The 18,833-nt window shown below is 47.3% G+C and overlaps 1 long non-coding RNA gene across 2 annotated transcripts in view; it reads left to right on the forward strand.

Annotated features, from left to right (window-relative positions):
- Positions 1-18,833, forward strand: part of LOC135904538 (uncharacterized) — a 245,768-nt gene that overhangs the window by 135,228 nt on the left and 91,707 nt on the right. The gene's annotated exons all lie outside the window — the stretch shown is intronic.

Consider the following 18,833-nt stretch of genomic DNA (forward strand, 5'->3'; position numbering starts at 1 on the left):
TAAAACGCTTCCGGCCGCTCTATACAAGCGTCGCCGAAGTTGACAGCGAAAGACCCGAAATTACTCTCGCGAAGGATACAAATAATACGAAAAAGAACCTCACTGTGGAGGCTGCGAAGGGGGAATATGGAGCCCTGGGAGAAGTAAACCGGAACAAGAACGTCCTACGGTTTGCTGTGGCACATATCTTTTCACTGATGGAATTGAGCTTTTAAATCTGTCCCTGACTGGTCGGCATCCCGTCTTCGTTTAGGAAAGAGAGAGATAAAAAATATCGGCCTTGTTTGTTGTCGCAGCGAAACTGAACTGCCCTTAAAAGGGGCCGCCCCGAACGACAGTTTTTTAGTGTCGCGTCTGTCGATCTTGGGCGTTTTGCGCTGCAGACTGCTTTCGCTCGTTGGCTCTCACGTGTCTTCGGCGAAAGCGAAACGCAAGCCCCGAGACATTTGCGGCACCGACGACGGCGACTGCTTGCCTAGAGGCACGGTGCAGGAAATGGCCAAGGAACGCTATATACTGGCGCATATGGGCGGTGGAACAGAGGTCTCTTCGGTCACACGAGCAATAAGCGCACTGCATATATGCTTCCCTGAAAGCATCGCTTTTGAAGGCGGCGGCAGTGCGACACGTGCAGAAGAAAATTATTCGGCGGAAGTCGATGGTGGAATGGCGAAGTTATACGGAAAAGAGATGCGATCGGGGGCCATATGTGCTTCAGCGTCCTCTGCATACGAGCGTATGGTTATGCCCCAAAGTATAGTAAAATGCGACGCCTTGTGCCGAATTGCGCAGGTCGATTGGGTTGAACTGTTTTTGGGTTGACTGGACGATTTTCGCAATCTTTGGTGAAATCACGCGCTTGCTTATGCGTCGCTTCTCAGATATTCACTACGCGACCGATCGTCCTTCTTTTTCTGTTCGTTATGTTTGTTAGCTCGTTGAGGCGAGAAAGGCGCGTATCGACTGGAACTTTATCATGACGTGCTTTGTACTTCCCGTGCTGTGAGATGGCGCTCTTGCACTTAAATAACATCGAGAAAAAAGGCAGATCTATGGCATTACTAAAATCGGCATCTTGAATAACACTTGCGACCTATTTGACAGTATTTAGGCGTCCCCGTATGACAGCTTTCATTTAGGCGTTGGTACCAACCAGATGGTGCATGCACATATTATTGTGTTAGCAACTGTATGGATACTCCAAGCGTATCTCCGCCGTCGGCGTCGGCATCGCCGTGAGGTTCCGCATAAAGTTCAAGGGTGATAAGCCTTGCGCCCTACGCTGTATGTGCGAATAAAAGCGTGCGAGAAGTGATGATCGCGGCGCAATCTCGCTGGCAATGGAGACGAAAGCGGGGAGGAAGCGCGCCGGTCTTCCGTCGCGCGCGAGGCATTCGGGGCACGCTCTGCTCTGGCTGCAACTGCGAATGCGGCTGCTGCGCGCGGCGAGAGGGCGATCGACGTTTGGGGCATGTTTGGGGAAAAGTCTAGGTGCGTGGGCGACGCGTAGCTTTGTGCGTGCTGCGTGTGCGTTGAAGCAGCACGAGTGTCTTTCGCTCGAGGCTGCGGCCGCGTTTCCTCATGCCAGCATTTTGACAGCGAGTTTCCGCGAACATCGATATGTGTTCATGTTTGCTTGAGCGCACGTGACACCATGCTTATTAATGAATTTATTTATTTATTTCAAAGTACCTTACAGGCCCCGAGGGTAGCATTGAGTAAGGGGGGCGTCATTGAACAAATGACAAGAGAAAACAGATATAAGTGCGCTAAAAAATGTAAGAGCTGAAAATGTTTATAATGATCACGTGCTTCCAAAACAGTGTAACAAAAAATGCTAAATCAATACAAAGAGTTGTCGGGAAGAAAATGAAAAGTACAATTCACGGTAACATAAAAAGCGATGCTGCACTCGCGCAAAATAGCGTACATAGCGCGAGCACATAAAGCAAACAAAACAGAAACAACAATAGCAACAACAAAAAGAAAGTCATGACCCATATGTGACACGTATTATATGCCATGACATATGTACAGATTAATTTATCTGTTATGATGAAGACTGTAGGTTCAGTAGTTGTCTGCATTTATCATTGCTCATTTGAGCGACACTGCTGTTAGGAAGCGAATTCCATAACCGAATTGCTCGTGGTAGAGCCAAGAAGTTAAATGCGTTTGTGTTGCCACAAATGCGAGTGGGACTTAAATCATTATAAAGTCGTCGTGATGTGCCAGACGCGCGTTCCAGTGGCAAGTGTGATGGCTTAATTTGGTGAACCTATCTATGGAGCAAGGACAGGAGTGCTATGTCACGTCGGCTACTCAGTGATTGAAGGGAAAGGTCGAGTTTTACTTGAGTAATGCTGGGCTGGTAGCTGTAATTTCGGTAAATAAATCGACTAGCTCGGTTTTGGAAGGCTTCTAACATGCGGATTAAGTATTCATGGTAGGGAGACCATATTGGGGACGCGAACTCAAGCTGAGGGCGTACAAATGATGCGAATGCTAATTTACGGATGTTAGACGGGCAATAACGCAAGCTGCGACGAATATACCCAAGAGATTTGGAAGCATTTGCGCATATGGTTGCAATGTGAAAGGCCCAGGAAAGGCTCGGTGTAAAATTTACGCCTAGATATTTATATGCTGATGCCTGAGATACTATATTTGTGTTTATTTAGTAGGAAAAGCTATGAATTGATGTTTTCCGCGTGAATTCAGTTAGTATGCTTATGTTTACAAGTTTATACGGCTGAGAAAGCTTCTATCCTTACTTCGTACACCTGTCCGTTAATTTGCTATTGCAATGTATGCTTCGTCTTTCGGGCGACACTGCGACTTTGTATTCGATGGCATGCCTTATTGTTTCAAATCTTACAAGCAGCGCTGACACAGTGGGCACCAGTATTGATAAACGCAGGAACGTCATATTCTTCCTGATGATGATGATGATTTCTATTGACGTCCTTTTGGAAATGGGGCGGCTCTACGTAGTCACCTAGCCTGCTTGATTTAATGTTGCAGTTCGGCCTGCTCCTTACAGAATTGGTCGACTGATCAAATACAGGAATAATAACTGCATTGCCATTGCCAAAGTGGCTGCAAACTAATTCTTGGACGCTGCGCACTGAGAAGTAAAATATGCATTTTTTCATTAAAGAATATATTGGTGTGCCACAAAAATTGTGCCATTAACTGATACCAATGCTTCCGCGTTTTTTTATCTATTTAATAAGTAAAGAAAATATCACACGAACTTTATAACTATATCAGTTCGAAATCAGCAAAGCAGTGCATGCCAATGATATGATTAAAGGCCGTGAAATAAACGAGTTGAGGACAAATAGTTTAATGAAACTTTGTCATTGAAGAACCTTGCTTACATATTTGTACTTATGCAACCGCCAGGGAAAAATCTCAATGACGCTGTCTTTCGCTTCAATGTGTTGCGCAGGAGCAGCTGTCACCAGTCGTGTATTGTAATTGCACCGAAATTATAGTCGCAACAGAGATCAAATATAAAAAGCAAAAGTTCTGCAAAATATACATTAGAAATGTTAAGATAGGATAGAATACAGAAATGTGAAGATAAAGCTTGATAAAGGACAAGAAAGTGTCACAGAGAACAGAGTTCACTGCATGTATCCACAAAACCTCGCAACAAGATATTTAAATATACGTATAAGTCTTCAATAAATCTACGTATCTAAACAAAATCACTGTATACAGCGTGTCTCAACTAACTTTAGCCAGAGTTTAAAAATATGCCGATGCGCTCTAAGGGGTCGCGACCAAATGCATGCTGCTTGCTTTTGTATGTAGTGTGTCACGTTTTGTGAGTACTGGTAAGACACAGCTATTATACACTTATCCCTCAAGAGAAAAGTGGATAATAGCTGTGTCTTACTAGTACTCACCTACGGGGCAGAAACCTGGAGGCTTACGAAAAGGGTTCTACTCAAATTGAGGACGACGCAACGAGCTATGGAAAGAAGAATGATAGGTCTAACGTTAAGGGATAAAAAAAGAGCAGATTGGGTGAGGGAACAAAGGCGAGTTAATGACATCTTAGATGAAATCAAGAAAAAGAAATGGGCATGGGCAGGACATGTAATGAGGAGGGAAGATAACCGATGGTCATTAAGGGTCACGGACTGTATTCCAAAGGAAGGGAAGCGTAGCAGGGGGTGGCAGAAAGTTAGGTGGGCGGATGAGATTAAGAAGTTTGCAGGGACGGCATGGCCACAATTAGTACATGACCGGGGTTGTTGGAGAAATATGGGAGAGGCCTTTGCCCTGCAGTGCGCGTAACCAGGCTGATGATGATGATGATGTGTCACGTTATTTTTTGCATTTTCGCTTATTTAGATCTTTAGTCAAAATTAACCAACTTTTGAAGTAACGAAACTAGGAAGAGAAATTCAATTAGAAAGTTGCAGAGTGATTCGCAAAACGTCCGAATAAATAGTTTCTGTATTTCTATCCTTTTAGTATTGGTGTATTTTAGCTTACTGATCATGCCCGCGAAATACAAAACGCCACGTGACATGCCCGCTTGCACGTCGTGATTGCACTGCTCCCAAACGTTCCGCGCACAAATAGCCATAGGCGCGCTGCCACTTAAAAGGTTACAGGGCAGCGACGTAGGTGTTGGCTGTACCATTTACACCAGCGAGGTGCTTCCCTCGCGACAGTTCGTTATAGCGATAAGCAAACAAAGCTGTTATCGCTTGTGCTTCCGGAAGCAACAAGCCCGTCACTTCGCATAGCTGTAAGAAAATTGAACATCCCTAAATAAAAAAAAGACTCAGTTTTCAGAAGGCTGAAAATGGTAGAATAAGAGTATCTTAAATGACCAGACCCCGTCTTTCACTTAATTTACGTTTATTTTTCATTCACTTTCCCAGCAAGTGCTTGAAGAGGTCAACTTCTACAGGGATACAACACCTAGATCTTCTGAAAAGGCTTGCTGTCGCTGCCTTAAGCACCGTCTGTGAAATGGTGTGGCAGACTTCAATTATCTTCTCCTGCAAAGCTTCTGGAGTCATCTTTGCCGTCGTGTTTATGTGATCCTTAATGTAGCCCCACAAGAAAAGGTCAAGAGTGCTGAGGCCGGGTGACCTTGCTGGCTACAGGAGAGGCCCATTTCTCCCTATCCATTGCCCTGGAAAGGTAACATCAAGCCATGTTCATGCTTGACTGCAGGTGTGGGCTGGGGCACTGTCGCGCTGGTACCACAGTGCTCAAGCCGGGCTAGTGGCATGTTGCAGCAGAAGTCTTCAACCGGCCCTTTCAGGAACTCACTTACATACCTCATGCCAGTCAGAGTGTTGTTTGGAAACACTGGGCCAGTGACTGGGCTTTCATATATTCAGCGCCAAACGTTAAAAGACCATTGATATGGGTGGCGGGATATTCTTAGCCAGTGGGTATTTTGGTCACCTCAATAGAGTGCGTTGGGGATATTTACTTGGCAATTTTGGGCAAAGTTCGCCTCGTCAGTCCAGAGTACCTTGGTGAGAAAGTCAAAATCCTGCTCCTCCTGAATCAAAATCAAATTCGCAAAGTCTAGTCTCTTTTGGAGATCCATCGACTCCAAGCATTGCTGCAACTGCAGATGATTAGGGTGCAGTCTAGCTGTTTTAAATATCCTCCAAGTAGTTGAGTTGGACACACCGAGCTGTGCGCCACGCTGCGCATGCTAGCGTGTGGATTAGCCGCCATGAAATACGAAACGTTGGAGCGAACCTCATTATTTATGATTGAAGCTCTCTGCCTCTTCCCTGCGAAGCTTCTGGTTTGCTTCAGCGACTCGTAGGTACTGAATATTGTCATCCGGCTCGGTCGCCTGCCCCGGTGCCAGCTTTGAAATATTCTTGCATCCTGCCGTCTCTGTTCGCCGATGCACGATAGTTTGCTTATCGCTGCCTGGAACTACCACCTACCCCCACCACCACGTCAGTCAGTCGCTTTATGCAGCGCGAGCGATAACAGTTGCTAGCTTAAATCGAACAGCCAACGCTTGCGTCGCTGCCCTGTCACTTCTTAAGCGGCAGCGTACCTATGGCTGTTTGTGCGCAGTATGCTTGGGAGCAGTGATATCACCACGCGCAAGCGGGGATGTCACGTTGTGTATTAACGCGTTAGCGTTAAGGAGCTCGTGTCGCAGAAAAGCCGGTGTCGTCGGCGTCGGCGGCGTTGGCCGTGAGCGATAAATCCCAGAAGGCACTTCATAAATAAAAAACCTCTTGCAAGATCGGCTGGTGGGAATCGAACCAGGGTCTCTGGAGTGTGAGACGGAGACACTACCACTCAGCCACGAGTTTTTTTTTTTTTTTTTTTTTTATTACCGGCTTGGCAAAAGAAGGTACAATGTGAGTATTACATGGCCATAAAAACAACTAGTCAATGCCGGATCAGTGTGGTGTGATAAGAACGATGTAGGCTAATCACTTTGTCCAAAGCACCTAGCCAATCAGGAGGGTCACTCTGTGCACAGAAAAATTCGCGTATATATAACACACTTTCAATGAAATATTCATGTGCTGGGGGCTGAATAATGCGCTCATGTCTAATATCCATACGCGTTCGCCACACACTGTGCATGCACAAAAGCATTAACAGATCGACAGGCACTCCCTCTGGTTCCGCGCATGGCAGGAAGCGTATTCCGAAAGCACTTAACGGCAATTCCTTTTTAAGGCTACGTTTTAGAATATCCCACAAAAACACTGCGTCATGACAGTCCAAAAAGATATGCTCAATCGTCTCCGGTTTTTTGCATATAAAGCAATTCACAGACCAAGGTACAAAAATGCCTTTGCTTTGCAGCCACGGTTTCACTGGGAGAGTGCCTGTATGTAGTTGAAAAAAGAAAGATTTAACAGAAGCTCTCACAGAACACTCAGAACACTCACGGTTTCACTGGGAGAGTGCCTGTATGTAGTTGAAAAAAGAAAGATTTAACAGAAGCTCTCACAGAACACTCAGAACACTCAGCCACGAGTTCGTTCGTTCAAAGCTGGACAAAATCGCCTCTAGTGCATGCGGTGTTGCCTTAGAAACGTGCCGTAGAAAGTTATACTGCGGTGTATATCGGTAATTATGACCATGTAACTTACAGAAATCGCAGTTTCCCGAGTCGCGAAGTACGTTTCCGCTACATTTCTTCTGCGCTCTGCGCACATGCAGAGCCATCTTGCGGCAAACACAAGAAGACCCCCTCCTCGCAATGTACGGCGCTGCCCCGACACGTGGCGCGCCACTCGCCCCATGATCGCGTCCGCCTTCATGGCGCGTCGCGGCCCTGCTGTCCGTGCCGATCGTGAAGTTTGGCTGGTGTAGATCATTTGAGTCGGCGGTGCGAACGGGGTGCGATAACGCTATCGCGTTCCACTCTTGAAGGCGAAGCTTAAGCGTCCTCCTTTTTTTTCTTTTATTTCGCGGGCATCCGCAACCAAGCTGAAAAAAAAACTAATACCTAATAGAAAGACAGAAACTCTTTATTCGAACGTTTTGCAAACTACTCTGTAACTTTCTAATTGGAATATTTTTCTTAGCTTCGTTTCTTCATAACTAGGTTAATTAATCTTGACTAATTAGCAAATTAAACAAAATACAGGAATAGCATGACACACTGCATACAAAAGGCACCAACATGCATTTGGTCGCGTCGTCTTAAAGTGGATCGGCATATTTTTAAACTCTGGCTAAAGTTCGCTGAAGCACCCTGTATAGTGCGTCAAACATGGCCAATAAACATGTTGCGTAATCAGATTCACAGATCACAGAATCCTGCGCCCCTCCCCTCCCCACCTCCCTCCACTCGCTCCGATGCGACGCGCTTCCTCCCCGCTTTTCTCCGTTGCCCACCCACCATCGTCAGCTCAGCCCATCGCACAAAAATCATGAGGCGCGCGGTGATGATGTTGACGCCCTTGGACTTCGTACGGAACATGACGGCGACGGCGACGACAGGAACGCGCCTTGAGTGTCCATATAATTGCCATCGCAATAATGCAGAGTATCCGGCCACTGCAGAGTGCCGTGGCCCATTCCTTTACGCAAAAGAAGAAGTAACAAAATCGTACTTTCACCATGCGACGATTCGCTGCCACAAAACATCTTTTTCTTTTTTTTACCTTTTGTGGAACGCGGGCACCGAAATGAAGAAGCGCAAAGGAAAGCATGTTGGCCACAATCGAATGCCTACTTTGGGCACCTAATGTGGCTACCAAAGAAATATCGAAAACGTGCGACGCTTGGTCCACAGAGAACCATATGCATGCTGCTCGTTATCCTACACTGGCCAGACAAAAGACTTTCCGGAGAGGTTGCAATAACATCGAAATGAAGGTGTTGCCCTCAAGCGAATGCATTGCAATCCGTCGAGACCCCGCAGTGGTGGCGGCAAACGACCATTGCTTATTTTCTCGTCAGCTAGCCAGAAAGCGTCCAAAACTCTGCCAGGCGAAGATCCACTCGGCCAGACAAAAACCAACGCGCAACGAAGTACGCCGCGCGGTGGTCGGGGCAACACGAGCCAAACGCATGCGCTCTGGCTGGCTCTGGCACCCCGCGGGTAGCGAGAACAAGGACATCGAAGAGGCTCAATCTGTCCTCGCGAAATAAAGTCAAAGTAGAAAAATAAATAAGAACGTAGTTAGTTACCTTTGCTGGCTTTAGTGTCTTGACATGGTTGCTTTGGCCGGGGGGAAGGAAATGTTGATATTCTTATCTGTGACATGACGGCACAAATGAACCATCCCAACGCTTCGTCTCATCGGACCGCGCTGCTTGCTTTGTCAGCTTGTGTGATAGTGTGTTGGTTTTGCTTGTCTCGTTGTATGGTTCGATATAGGACTTTAGAAAAATCAATGCACCTTTGGCGTCAAATGTTTATGAAAACATTAAACCCACAAGGATCCGGAACTGAAAATTAAAAAAAAAAAACGCCTGTGTACTTAGATTTAGGTGCACGCTAAAGAACCCCAGATGGTTGAAATTTCCGGAGTCCTCCATTACGGCTTGCCTCATAATCAGAAAGTGGTTTTGGCACGTAAAACCCCATAATTTAATAATTAATACAACCTAAAGCACGACTTTGGAAATGTCAGCGCACCTTTCGCATCAAAAGCTTATGTGATCTTTATACCCATGAAGTTTCGGAATCCATGCTCTCCGTAGATTCCACGACATCCGCGAGATGCCGCAACGAGCCCGCTCGCCATCAAAACGGCCTTGAAACTTTGTGCTCGGATGGGGCTCTTTGCTTTATGTGACTCCAGGTGCATGGGCGTTGCCACGAAACGTTGCCAAGATGGCCCGAGTTCACAATCTTCGCGCCGAAATGTCTTTTCGAGCGTGAAAAATACATTCTAGACAAAATCCAGAGTGATTCCCGGCGCCGGGGGTTGTTTTGGTCGGCGGTGCATGACAGCACGAGAAAACTTCGGGGGGGAGGGGAGGCTGAAGCCCCATAAGCGCAACCCCCCCCCCCCCTGGTTACGCCCCTGGACACGTGTGACAAAAGAGCAAGCTTTCGTTTGGGAAGGACAAGCAAGCCAAGCAAAGCTAAGCCAAGCAAAATCAAACAAAGCAAAGCAAAACCAGCACACAACCAAAGCAAACAAATAAGCAAACATATTTACTTATTTATTTGCTGCTCTTCATTGGATTTTCATTGGCTCATGTTCTAATGTGAAAAACAATGCAGGATGGATGGATGGAAAAACTTTATTTTCGTCAGAACGTATGTGCGGACGATTCCGTGCTAGATGGCCATCAGCTCATGGCTGACGGCGACCTGGGTGGCCCACTCCACGGCCCTGGTCTGGACGACCGGGTCTGAGCTGGCCAACACGGCCTCCCACTGCTCGAGAGAAGGATCACGCATAATATCCGCCTGTGGCGGCGCTATGCTACAGCTCCATAATATGTGGTCATAGGTGGCCAGTTCCTGGCACCATTTGCATTCCGGCTGAACGTCCGGGTAGATTTTGTTTAACACGTATGGGTTACAGAAAGATCTCGTCTGCAATCTTCGCCAGACGCTTTCCTGCGCCTTCACCAATTGCTTGTCCGGTGGAGGGTAAATTCTCCGCTCAAGTTTGTAATGGTTAGTAATGTCGTGAAAGGACACCAGCCCATCTCTCGTGGACCTCCCTGGAACGTCCGGCTCACCTGCTCGGCTGACGAAACCTCGAGCATTTATGTGAGCTGCCTCGTTCCCAGGGTTCCCAGAGTGGGCCGGTACCCAGACAATTTCCACCTCCGTAGTCCCTCGCCCCGTGGCCCGATTTAGTAATCCTGCCGCTGTGACAGAGATTCTGCCCCTCGCCAAATTTCGGATGGCTGTTTTAGAGTCGCTGAAAATCAGGTCAGCTTCAGTATTACCTATAGCTAGCGCTATCGCCGCCTCCTCTGCAGTTTCTGAGAAGCGGGTTTTGACTGATCCAGAGGTGATTAAGCGTCCCCGCCCATCCACCACCGCAACTGCAAATGTGTCATTGTTCTTATACTCGGCGACATCTACGTAGACCGCCCCGTTGTACTTCCCGTACTTAGCATGTAAAGCTCTGGCTCTTGCCTTCCTACGGTTCTCGTGATGTATCGGATGCATATTTTTAGGTAAAGGTTTTATGTACAAGCCCTTGTGCATTTCTCGCTTCACCTGAATTTTCATGTCCCCAGCTGGAGGATCAACTCCAATGCCGATCCCTTCCAATATATCCCTCCCTACTATCGTTTTGGAAAGTCTACTGAGTTGCATCGCCAAGTGTGCCTCCCGCAGTTCTTCCAAGGTGTTGTGCACCCCTAATCCCAGCAGCCTTTCGGTGGAAGCATTGTTAGGCAACCCAAGGGCCGCCTTATACGCCTGTCTAATCATAGCCTCCACCTTGCCTTTCTCCGTCGCGTCCATCTTCATATAAGGCGTCGCATACACTATTCTACTGAGCACAAACGCCTGTACCAGCTTACACAAGTCCTTTTCCTTGACGCCTTGTTTACGATTGGCGATTCTCCTGATAAGTCTCACGGTAGCATTGACTGTATTTTTGAGCCTTTCCAAGGCCTCCCTATTCTTCATGTTAGTCTGCAGATACAGACCCAGGATCCTGATCGTTTGGACCTCAGCGACCGGTGCACCCCCCACTTTCACCTTCAGCGGTGGTGGCGGCACATAGTGCCTCGCATGTATCCCTCTTGGTTTATCCCTAAGCACAAAAAGCTCGGACTTGGGCTGAGAGCACGAGAGTCCTGCCTCCCCCGCTAGCTCCTCCACAATATCCACTGCCTGTTGTAAAGTTTCCTCCAATTGTGCGTCGCTTCCCTTTGTTACCCATAGAGTAATGTCATCCGCATAAAATGTATGTTTAAGTCCCGATATCATTGCCAGCCTGGGCGGTATCTTGATCAAGGCGAGATTAAACAAGAACGGCGATAAAACCGACCCTTGTGGTGTCCCCCTGCCCCCCAACGGGAAAGGATCCGATTTAAATTCTCCGACTACAATCTCCGCAGTCCTATCCTCCAGAAATGATCTGATGTATCGGAAGGTTCTCCCCCCCGGTCCTATGTCCGATAGGTTCCTTAATATTGCCTCATGGGTGACATTGTCAAAGGCCTTTGTGAGGTCGAGCCCCAAGATAGCCTTCGTGCCCGTGCCGTACCCAGGATCAACCACGTCCTTTTTGAGCTGTATCATGACGTCCTGCGTTGATAAATTAGCCCTGAAGCCAATCATCGTTTTAGGTATCAACTCCTTGTCCTCCACATAACCCTGAAGCCTGTTGAGGACCACATGCTCCATCAATTTGGCCAAGCAGGACGTCAGTGAGATGGGTCGAAGATTCTCAATACAGATCTTCTTCCCTGGTTTAGGAATAAATGTAATCCTAGCATGCTTCCACTCTGCCGGGATCTCCCCGGCCGCCCAATATTTGTTCATCAAGTCCGTGAGCGCCTCCACTGACTTGAAATCCAGGTTCCTCAGCATTTTATTAGTAACCCCATCTGGACCCGCTGCCGACGTAGTACGAAGCTGCCCCATTGCAAACTCCACCTCCGCCACCGTAAAGTCCGCATCTAATTCGAGGTTTTCCTCTCCCGAGTAATCCGGCAAGAAACCGCCCGCCTCGCCATTTATGTAACGACTTCGGAGTTCTTGAATGAACTCCCCAGTCGTGCCTTGATACTGATGAACTAACCTAGCCATTTGACCCTTCTGCGCCGATTTGGTTGCCGCCGGATCTAAAAGGTGCCTCAACAACTGCCATGTTTTTTTGCATCCGAATTGCCCATTCATCCTGTCACAAATTTGACCCCATTGTTTGCACTGCAAGTCCAACGTGTAGGTTTCGATTTCTCGTTCTAGCTTGGCCACCTTCCTACGGAGGACCCCATTATGCTTTTGTTTCTTCCATCTCCGAAGGAGACTCGCATGCGCTTCCCACATGTGTAGCAGTCTAGAGTCCGCCGTAAAACCTTCCTCCACCGTCGGAACCTCTGCTGTGGTACCCTTCACGTCCTGCTTGAGCGCCTCAACCCAGGCTCCCAAGTCCTCGATTTCCCCGCTCACTGTGTCTTTCCTGACTTTCCGAAATCTGTCCCAATCCGTCACTCTAGTTCCTTTTACCCTGTCTTTGTGCTTAGCAGCACTAAATACCGTGGAAAGGATGTAGTGATCACTGCCCAGTGGCTGTCCCGTGTTTACCCACTTTGCATCCCTAATACCTTTAACAAATGTGAGGTCCGGAGAGGTGTCTGCGCTAACGCTGTTGCCTATCCTCGTATGATCTAGCGGGTTGTTCAAGGTTGTCCATTGTAGGTCCTGAGCTACCCGCCAAAGCCTATTTCCCTTTGGAGTGGCTCGGATATAGCCCCACTCCGGATGAGGCGCATTGAAATCTCCAACCACAATGAGTTGAGCCCTAGCCGCTAGCCGTTGCGTCTTTATCAAGAGGTCTGGCAAGCCCAGCCCTTTATCTTTAGGAGAAGAATATACATTAAGTACAAAGAGACTCTTATCGTCCTTTCTTTTGGGCAGAACCTCTAGCAGGACGTAGTCCTCTCTGCTGCTATCTATGGTATGCTGAATCGCCGTGGCGTTGCGATGGACTAGCATGGCCGTGAAGACGCTCGATACACCCCCCCGATCAATCTCTGGCGGTGTAAATGCCTTAAATCCCGGTAATTTCACCCAGCCACTAGCCTCTTGCAAAGCTATAATGTCAGGCTTACTGTCCAGATTTTGTATGTGCAATTGCAGGTTCCCCCGCTTGCGACGGAAGCCCCTGCAGTTCCACTGCCAAACCTCAATTTGCTGGCGAGGGGCCATGATTAGGCACTAGGTTTACTAACATCGGCGCTTGGCCGACTACGGGAGGCAATCTAGCCTGTAGCGTAGCACTGAGCTGTTGAAACATGCCCATAACCTGTGTTTGGAAAGCCCGCATGTCATTGGTGAAGGCGTCAAGACGCTCCTCAATCTTGTCTAGTCTGGCTTCGATCCTGTCGACCCGAGCTTCCAACCTATCCTGTCTTTCCTCCAGTTTTCCTATTCTGTCCGCAAGGGCAGACATTTCCCCCCTAAGACTAGTGACTTTAACGACTGGCTGCGGCGTGTCCGCCGTTGAAGTTTCTGCCACTCTTTTTGCATTAGCTCCCTCATCCGCCGATGGCGGCCTCTTAAGCTTCCCCCGATTCTCCACCTCCATAGCTGTGCTCTCGCTCTCGCGAGAAGCAGTCGCCTGTGCCGCTTTCAGTGGCGCCTGGACCACCGGCGTCTGTACCCTTTGTCCTTTGTCGCTTTTAAGCGCGCGTTCCATCTCTCCCATCCTGACTTCCATCTTTTTAATCGTCTCAGCCTGCTGCTGCACCTGCCTTTGTAGCTCCTTCTCTCGAGCAGTCTCACTCTGGGAGGCCACGTAGGGCCAGCTCACCTTTTTTCTCGTGGCACTGGGACTTCTTCCATGACTGGAACCCTGTTCTCCTTTGCCACGCTCGGGTCCGGGCAGTGGTGGGAAGGAAGTGGACCGGTCCCTGCTCTTGTTATCGTCTCTCGCACCGCTGGATGACCGCTTCCTGGGCCTCGAGCGCCGCTCCTCCTTGTCAGTTAGGCCGTTGTCCTCACTGCCCTGCTGCAGGCCCGTCGGCTGCTTACGGGCTAGACGAAACTTGCAGTTCCGGCTCCCCGTGTTGTCCGCCCCATGGCACACGATGCAGTCTGGAGTGCAGGTCAGCGGCTCTCCTTCCGGTGGTGCAGGATGATCCTTTCCGCAACGGCGACAGAGATTAGTCTTTGGACGATAACAAACGTCCGCCCGATGTCCCACTCGTCTGCAGTTATAGCAGGTCTCGACTAACTCTCTGTACGGAATCACCGCGTACAAACAGTTCCAGTAAATAACCTGCCAGGGAACATGCTTCCCCCCGAACGTTATCTGAATCGCCTTCGACTTCCCCAAAGGTCTGGCATCCAAAATTTCTATGCCGTCATTCCTCTTCAGGAATCCCGCCCGAACTTCTGCCAGTGGGCATCCGTTGTATGCGTTGTAAATGACTCCGCGCACAGAGTTCTCCGGCGCCGCCACGTACGCCGAAATCTCAAGGTCATGATTACCCAGCTTGAGTGTCTTCACATTCGCATATGCCCCACAGCGATGCATACACGGCGTGCTCACCGTCATCGTGTTATTCGTCTCGTTGACCCGCACCAGGTCTTCCTCCGCCGCAGTCGCATTCGTCAGCTCCGCTGCCGCTCTCAAGGCATATCCGAGTTCCCTCGACGTTACCATACTCAAGTCCCAATTCTTGGGTCGGCACACAACCTTGAAGTCCTTCGCTGGCATCTTCAGAAACGGTCCCCGTTTCTTCCACACCGGCGCTTTCCCGCGCTTGACTTGTTCTGCTCCGTGCGTCTGGCGCCCGTCGCTGCCTGCCTGCTTCTCGCTAGGCTTACTCTCGGGATGGTTCCCGTATACAGATTTCTTGAATCTATCTTGAGCCCGCAAAACCCAGGCCCATTCTCCCGCCTCGAACTCTTCGGGCGTTATAGTCTCTCCCGCAACGGAGTACTCCATGGTCTTCAGCCTCACAGAGGCCCACAACCACAAGTCACAGCCCCGGAGCCCGGTGCCGTCGGCGGCGGCTCGGCCTAATGATGAGGCCTAACTTTGCCGCGCGGTGGTTGAGCACGAAAAGCGTGGAAAAACCCCTAAAAAGGGGGCAAACTTGCCGAAATTAGGTGTCCGCAGGGAGAGGGCAACTTCCTGTGGAGAGTCACACCAAAAGCAAGTCCACAGCACAGGGAGTTCCACCGAAAAACGGTTTCAAAGCGGGAGCCCATGCGAAGCACATCCGCAATCTTCGACTTTGTCGTCTTCGCCTCAAAACAATGCAGAAAAAACGTGCACAAGGCTTTGAAGACGAAGAACACGATGATTTCTCGCGTTGTCCTCCACATTGTGGGATTGCACCAACTAGCACAGCTCTCGCTAATGAAGCTTATTTTGGTTACGTACCGATTACATAATTTTTACGCGAACACGACCAAACTAATGATCGTATATATGCGTCAAATTAATGGGGGCATATACCTTAGTAGTCAAGGATAAGCTTACTTGCGAAAAAGTGGAACGTTGGTCAACACCTATTTGCAGCTATTTGCAGCACCTATTTGCAGCAGAAACAAAATTGCTATATGACCAGTCGGTGGAAATCCGAAGAAACCACTCTATGCGATACCCTGCATACCTACAGTTTGGAATAAGGTAGCCGGCGTCTCCTGAAGATGTTCAATCAACCTACTTCGACATAATGCAACAATGGTAGATGACTTTAGCGAAGCTGTAGTTGAATTGAGTAGGTTGTTTTGTGGGGCACGACTCGTGTTTGTGAAACGGGGAGAAGTGCCGTAACAGGCCGGCATATCGATTGTTGGAGCTCTTACCGGCGCCTAAGGAAGCGTACCCAGTAGACACATTTTATATTTTGTAGGCAGCACTCACAATTCGCGATCACCAGGTTCATTTGCAGTTATTTCCTAGGTTTCTCAAAACCTGCACAGCATCAGTTGTCAGATGGACAGGTAGGGAAAGCTTCCTATTAGATCCATAACTGTGACCATTGCCACCAAGACCAGTACCAACTAGACGATCCTTCCGTACCGTCCTTCTTCGGCTGACGTACTTCAGAAGTCGCGTCTTGCGCGAACAACGGCTCCATTTTCATTCACACGGCGCATCCAACACATATTTTCAATGACTTCAAACTACCTTGAATCACAACGGACATTTCATTCCTCGCAAAGCAAGCATTTCCTTGCAAAATGAAAAGAGAGAAACACATTATTGTTTTGTAAATTGAACTGCTGAACCTTCTTTTGTGTTATTGTTCTGCACACGCTTTCTGTTTTGCTGCGTTTACTGGTATTAGGCATGTTTTCTATGGAATGTATGCACTTAATCGTGCAAGATACATTTGCAAACGACACGACTGATGTCGCATTCGTCGTATGTGCTCAGATGTACGAGCAGTGCGTCCATTGTGAATATGTCTGCGCAGTTGCTACATGTTCAACGTATTTCGAAATGTAGTAATTATCCCTTCCAGTCACTGTATTTCACATGGAGACGCAACTTACTTTTGAATATTTCGACCAGGGACGACAAAATAAAAATCTTAAACAGAGCGCTGAATCGGTTCATCAATAATGATATCAATATCATAGCTTATAACAATAATTAACGTAACTGCATGTGGTTGCGACTTAACGAAAATCAGGCACCTTGGTTTCCCTTCTTCTCGTTAAATGACACCACGAGTCACTTTGTATGGAGAGTAATGAAAAACGATGGTATCTCCATGGGGCGCGCCACCATGTTTGACAAGAAACTGCGTGTTGCTCTGAAGGAGAAGAAAGGGGGTTAACCGAGGGGCCCGTGTTTTTTTTATTAATCATAGCATAAGAAGTCAACAAAGACACCAAGGACAACATATGGGGAAATAATTGTACCTACTAATTGAATTAATGAAATGATAAATTAATGGCAATGAAAGTGAATGAAAAAACAACTTGCCGCTGGTGGGGAACGATCCCACGTCTTCGCATTACAAGTAATTTCCCCTATGTTGTCCTTAGTGTTTTTGTTTGTTGGCTTCTTATGCTTCGTGTTGCTCGGTAGCACTGCTGCTAATTGGGTTTCTTTCATGCATCTGAAGGCCCTAAGCTTAATAATAACCAGCGCATATACTTGTCACAAATGTTTTCGTTCTTTCCATGACGTAACGCATCTATATAGCAGGAGAATATCCGTAATAAATCATTTTTCGCAATATGACGACTGGCCTGCCGCGATTTAAACATTCACCCCAGATGTCATTTTTTCCCTGCAGTTTGCGCCGTGTTTCGCGAAGGAAATTATAAATTTGCACGCCTAATAATAACACTAATTCATAATAAGTTTCTTAACCCTCTAAGGACGAGACATATATATACAAAGAACTCATGTTCCTTTTACTATTTTCTATCTACATATGAAAAACACGCCAAGAATAAGCATAATAAAAAAAAACACCAATAGGGGGAAACCTCAGGCAGAAAACTAGAAGTGGGCTTCACCCCAAGCTACCTATGGCTTCGCTTTCGATTTTTCTAGACAGCTCTCATCAATTGTCAATCATAGCTATATATTAAATTTGCGTTGCATTACTAGTTTGACACAACTGTAGTAGCGTGCCTTCCAACGGCCTGTCTCCTCGGACCTTGCTTTCAATATACAATGAGTCGCGTGACAAACTTCCTCCTCCTCGTCCAGAGTTCCTGCTCCAAGCCAACAAATGACGCTTGCTGGCGGTGATTGAATATGAGCTGAAGACATTTAAACAGAAACTTGGTACTCAATACTAAAACTCGGCAAGAAAAGAAAATTTCTGGTATGTTGCTTGTGGGCAACACTCGTCAATAAATGATTAAGGGGTTTTGTGCATTCGATGTATCGTTAAAGGTTATTCTCGTGCTATGGTTCGTTCGCCCTGTCGATGGGTAGCTGTGGCCCAGTCAAGCTGCGATGATGGAGCTTACATCCCGTTCATATGTTTAAGCTATAAAATTTTGGTGCAAATACAGTTATCTGATAGGCTAACTGATTAAGTATTCTTTTATTTATTTTATTTACAGAGTATCTACATCGCCATAAAGGCATTACGTAGGGGGGAACAAAATATAACCAGTAATACAGAAAAACTTTTGGACAGATATACTCACAAGCAGAAACACTACAATAGCTTTTAGAGAAAGGCATACAAGTAATGAGAAACAAACACGTTTCAAGATATATAACACATACATTTGTTTTACATGAGCGCCGTCACAGCATAGAACAGAATAGTTCGTTATTTGACACATTTACTATATCATTTGACAAACTGTTCCATTCTCTAATTGATTTGGGGAAAAAAGAATGGCAAAAAGTGTTTGTTCTGCAGTTATAGGCTGAGATCTTTTTGTTGTTATCACAGCGGCTCGATTTGTAATCTGGTTCCAGAAGATAGTTATAGCGATTAATACCTGTCTGACTGTTCGGTGCAATAGTTTGAGCCTTAACTTATGCCTACGCATATGTAGTAGATCCCATCCTAAAGTGGCCTTCATTTCGGAAATGCTAGAGTAATTAGGCTGGGCTGTAATTATTGCTAACAAACCTTACCACTTGCTTCTGTAGTTCTAGCAGTCTATCAATGAGGTAATTTTGATAGGGATGCCATATTACACAAGCATAATCAAGTATTGTTCTGACATGTAAGAAGTATAAAGTTTCTTCAACTCCGCG

Source organism: Dermacentor albipictus, chromosome 1 (assembly GCF_038994185.2).
Source record: "Dermacentor albipictus isolate Rhodes 1998 colony chromosome 1, USDA_Dalb.pri_finalv2, whole genome shotgun sequence".
NCBI lineage: Eukaryota > Metazoa > Arthropoda > Arachnida > Ixodida > Ixodidae > Dermacentor > Dermacentor albipictus.